Raw genomic sequence first — 6,000 nt, forward strand, 5'->3', positions numbered from 1 at the left:
ATATTCATGAAAACATAATAGGTTCAGATCTGAAATCATGGTACTCGGGCCCTAGTGACAAGCATTAAGCATAGCAAAGTCATAGCAACATCAATCTCAGAACATAATGGATAGTAGGGATCAAACCCTAACAAAAATAACTTGATTACATGGTAAATCTCATCCAACCCATCACCGTCCAGCGAGCCTACGATCAAATTACTCACACACGGCGGTGAGCATCATGAAATTGGTGATGGAGGAAGGTTGATGATGACGATGGTGACGGATTCCCCTCTCCGGAGCCCCGAACGGACTCCAGATCAGCCCTCCCAAGAGAGATTAGGGCTTGGCGGCGGCTCCATATCGTAAAACGTGATGAATCCTTCTCTCTGTTTTTTCTCCCCGAACGTGAATATATAGAGTTGGAGTTCAGGTCGGTGGAGCCTCAGGGGGCCCATGAGGCAGGGGCGCGCCCTCCACCCTCGTGGACAGGGTGTGGGCCCCTTGATGTTGATTCTTTCGCAAGTATTTTTTATTAATTTCAAAAATATTCTCCGTGAAGTTTCAGGTCATTCCGAGAACTTTTATTTCTGCACAAAAATAACACCATGGCAATTCTGCTGAAAACAGCGTCAGTCCGGGTTAGTTCCATTCAAATCATGCAAGTTAGAGTCCAAAACAAGGGCAAAAGTGTTTGGAAAAGTAGATACGTTGGAGACGTATCAACTCCCCCAAGCTTAAACCTTTGCTTGTCCTCAAGCAATTCAGTTGACAAACTGAAAGTGATAAAGAAAAACTTTTACAAACTCTGTTTGCTCTTGTTGTTGTAAATATGTAAAGCCAGCACTCAGGTTTTCAGCAAAGATTATGAACTAACCATGTTCACAATAACACATAGGTCCCATGTTTACTCATATCAATGGCATAATCAACTAGCGAGCAATATTAGTGAATCTCGGATGACAACACTTTCTCAAAACAATCATAATATGATATAACAAGATGGTAGCTCGCTAGCCCTTTCTGAGACCGCAAAACATAAATGCAGAGCACCCCTGAAGATCAAGAACTGACTAGACATTGTAATTCATGGTAAAAGAGATCCAGTCACAGTCATACTCAATGTAAACTAATAGTAATGCATGCAAATGACAGCGGTGCTCTCCAGCTGGTGCTTTTTAATAAGAGGGTGATGACTCAACATTAAAGTAAAATAGATAGGCCCTTCGCAGAGGGAAGCAGTGATTTGTAGAGGAGCCAGAGCTCAAGTTTTGAAATAGAGATAAATAATATTTTGAGTGGTATACTTTCATTGTCAACATAACAACCAAGAGATCTCGATATCCTCCATGCTACACACATTATAGGCGGTTCCCAAATAGAATGGTAAAGTTTATACTCCCCCCACCACCAACAAGCATCAATCAATGGCTTGCCCGAAACAACGGGTGCCTCCAACTAACAACAGTCCTGGGGGAGTTTTGTTTGCAATTATTTTGATTTAAGCATGGGACTGGGCATCCCGGTACCAACCATTTTCTCATGAATGAGGAGCGGAGTCCACTCCTCGTGAGAATAACCCACCTAGCATGGAAGATATAGACAGCCCTAGTTGACACATGATCTATTCGAGCATACAAAACATAATTTCATTTGAAGGTTTAGAGTTTGGCACATACAAATTTACTTGGAACGGTAGGTAATTACCGCATATAGGAAGGTATGGTGGACTCATATGGAAAAACTTTGGGGTTTATGGAAGTGGATGCACAAACAATATTCCCGCTTAGTACAAGTGAAGGCTAGAAAGAGACTAGGAAGCGACCATCTAGAGAGCGACAACAGTCATGAACATGCATTAAAATTAATCAACACTGAGTGCAAGCATGAGTAGGATATAATTCACCATGAACATAAATATCGTGGAGGCTATGTTGATTTTGTTTCAACTACATGTGTGAACATGTGCCAAGTCAAGCCACTCGAATCGTTCAAAGGAGGATACTACCCTATCATACCACATCATAACCATTTTAATAGCATGTTGGCACGCAAGGTAACCATTATAAACTCCTAGCTAATTAAGCATGGTATGAGCAACTATAATCTCTAATTGTCATTGCAAATATGTTTCATTCATAATAGGTTGAATCAGAAACGATGAACTAATCATATTTACAAAAACAAGATAGGTCGAGTTCATACCAGCTTCTCTCATCTCAATCAGTCCATCATATATCGTCATTATTGCCTTTCACTCGCACGACCGAACGGTGTGGATAATAATAGTGCACATGCATTGGACTAAGCTAGAATCTGCAAGCATTTAATACAAGGGAGAAGACAAGGTAATATAGGCTCTTTGTTAAATCAAAAATAATGTATATGAGAGCCGCTCAACATTTTCATCATGGTCTTCTCCTCTCGACCCCCAAAGAAAAGAAAAGAAATAAAACTATTTACACAGGAAAGCTCCCAACAAACAAAAGAAGAACGAGAAATATTTTTAGGTTTTCTTTTAATTACTACTACTACTACATGCATGGAAAGTAAACTAGCTAAAAGCTACAACTATTTTTTTTTGTTTTTCTTAAGGTTTTTCAAATACACAAGAAAAAGACTAAGAAAAGTAAATAAACTAGCATGGATGGTACAATGAAAAAGTATGAGCACCGACAACTAGAATGAGTGTGTGAACATGAACGTAATATCGGTGAGAAATACGTACTCCCCCAAGCTTAGGCTTTTGGCCTAAGTTGGTCTATGACCACGGCTGGCCTGGCGGATATCCAAAGTCGTAGCTGGGGTCGTACTGAGATGCTGCGGCTACTGCCTGACGAGCTGCAGCTTGGAGGCGAGCTGCCTCCGTCCTCCTTTCATACTCGTTCGCCTCCTCCCTGGTTATAACACATCTCCTTTTTGCCTGAAAGTCAAAGAAAGTAGGAGTAGGGAGAGCAATATGGACAGTGCGACGTCTGTCAAAGATTAGTCGGTACTGGAGGAACTGTTCATTCCTCTCAACAAACTGATGGCGAATCATAGCATTATAATCTAGATAAGCAGGCGGTAACTCCATATCATTTTCATGTATGGGTACATCAAGATAATTAACTACATGAGTTGCATAAATTCCACCAAACAAATCTCCACTCATACCGTTAAGATGCAACCTTCGTGCAACAATAGCCCCCAAGTTATATTGTTTATCACCTAATACCGCACTTTTGAGGACACAAAGATCTGGAACGCACATGTGACAAGCCTCATCTTTACCGTTAATGCATCTACCTATAGAGAGAGCAAAATAATGTATGGAAGGAAAATGAATGCTCCCTATGGTAGCTTGTGTGATTTCTCTAGATTCCCCAACAGTGATACTAGCAAGAAAATCTTTATATTCAGATTTGCGAGGTTCACTAACATTACCCCACTGCGGGAGTTTACAAGCACCATTAAAATCTTCTAGGTCCATGGTATATGATTTATCATATAGATCAAATAAAACAGTGTGAGAATTGCGCGAGGATGTAAATTTAAACCTTCTCACAAAGGAATTAGTTAGGTAGTAGTATTGTGGGCACTTATCTGACGCGAAGCCCTTAAGATCAGCGTTACGCACATATGCGTCATATTCATCCTTGATGCCTACTTGGACCATGAACTCCTCTGACGGCCATTCACAAGGCCACACTTGAGCTTCCCTCGGTGGTTCATCGTCGGGCTCACGTATCGCGAGCCTTGGTCCTTGTTTCCTTGAGGAACCACCTTGGTATATTTTCCTAAGCATCTTTCTTCCTCTAAAAATTTCTGAAATTTTTAGTGACTAAAAATAAAAGTGAAACAAACTCAAGAAGATTGATAGCAACTACTCCCACAAATGCCTAGAGGCTATATCATGCATTAAAACTACTTTTGACAATATAAATTTGACTTGCAAGCTCAAGAACAAGGTCACCTAATCAGCAAAAATTTGCAATAAATAAAGCACTAGAACAAAAACTAATTGGACCATTGGAGGAGCCACATACCGAAGAACAATCTCCCCAAACAGTTTTTGTGAGTGGAGCTTTGAGCATTGAGATCGAAAATGGCAGCAAGATAAGCTAGAACACGAGTTTGAGCGATGGGAGGATTTTTTCTGGAGGGAGACGAAGTGAGTGGGTGCTGGAATATGTGGAGGGGGGCCATGTGGGGTCCACGAGGCAGGGGGCGCCCCAGGGAATAGACAGAAAATACTATTTTTTATTTAATCTAAATAACATAAAGTAAAAGGAGGGTACACAGAGTTGTGCTTTCTAACTTCATCCATCTAATGCTCATCAAAAGGAATCCATTAACAAGGTTGATCAAGTCTTGTTAACAAACTATTTCCGAATAACATGAAACCGGAGAATTTTTGAATAGCACTAGGTTACCTCAACGGGGATATGCACGTCAATAAGAATATCATATTTCTTCTTGACAGTAGGAAGAGGAAATTCAAAACCTCCAATAATAATTGTTGAAATTTTTCCAATAGAATTAATACTATGGACTTGAGGTTGTTTCCTCGGAAAGTGTACCGTATGCTCATTACCATTAACATGAAAAGTGACATTGCCTTTGTTGCAAACAATAACAGCTCCTGCAGTATTCAAAAAGGGTCTACTGAGGATAATCGACATACTATCATCCTCGGGAATATCAAGAATAACAAAGTCCGTTAAAATAGTAACGTTTGCAACCACAACATGTGCATCTTCACAAATACCGACATGTATAGCAGTTGATTTATTGGCCATTTGCAAAGATATTTCAGTAGTGTCAACTTATTCAAATCAAGTCTACGATATAAAGAGAGAGGCATAACACTAACACCGGCTCCAAGATCACATAAAGCAGTTTTAACATAGTTTCTTTTAATGGAGCATGGTATAGTTGGTACTCCGGGATCTCCTAGTTTCTTTGGTATTCCACCTTTAAAAGTATAATTGGCAAGCATGGTGGAAATTTCAGCTTCCGGTATCTTTCTTTTATTTGTAACAATATCTTTCATATACTTAGCATGAGGATTCATTTTAAGCATATCAGTCAAACGCATACGCAAAAAGATAGGTCTAATCATTTCAACAAAGCGCTCAAAATCCTCATCATCCTTTTTCTTGGATGGTTTAGGAGGAAAGGGCATGGGTTTCTGAACCCATGGTTCTCTTTCTTTACCATGCTTCCTAGCAACGAAGTCTCTCTTATCATAACATTGATTCTTTGATTGTGGGTTATCAAGATCAACAGCAGGTTCAATCTCTACATCATTGTTATTGCTAGGTTGAGCATCAATATGAACATCATCATTAACATTATCACTAGGTTCATGTTCATTACCAGATTGTGTTTCAGCATCAGAAATAGAAATATCATTGGGATTCTCAGGTGTGTCAACAACAGGTTCACTAGAAGCATGCAAAGTCCTATCATTTTTATTTTTCTTCTTCTTAGAAGGACTCGGTGCATCAACATTAGTTCTTTGAGAATCTTGCTAAATTCTCTTGGGGTGGCCCTCAGGATACAAAGGATCCTGAGTCATTCTACCCCCTCTAGTCACAACTCTAACAACATTATCATTTTTCTTATTATTTAATTCATTAAGCAAATCATCTTGTGCTTTAAGCACTTGTTCTACTTGAGTGGTAACCATAGAAGCATGTTTACTAATGAGTTTAAGTTCACCCTTAACTCTAGACATATAACCACTCAAGTGTTCAATCATATAAGCATTACGTTTCAAATGTCTACCAACATAAGCATCAAAGTTTTCTTGTTTAACTATAAAATTATCAAACTCATCTAAGCATTGGCTAGCAAAACTTTATACATGGGATTTCACCCTTATCAAATCTATAGAGAGAATTTACCTTTACTACCTGTGTCGGGTTATCAAGACCATGTATTTCTTCAATAGGCGGTAAATTCTTAACATCTTCGGCTTTAATACCCTTTTCTTTCATATATTTCTTTGCCTCTTGCATATCTTCAGGACTG

The sequence above is a fragment of the Triticum aestivum genome, chromosome 5D (genome assembly GCF_018294505.1).
Source record: "Triticum aestivum cultivar Chinese Spring chromosome 5D, IWGSC CS RefSeq v2.1, whole genome shotgun sequence".
In the NCBI taxonomy this organism is placed as follows: Eukaryota; Viridiplantae; Streptophyta; class Magnoliopsida; order Poales; family Poaceae; genus Triticum; species Triticum aestivum.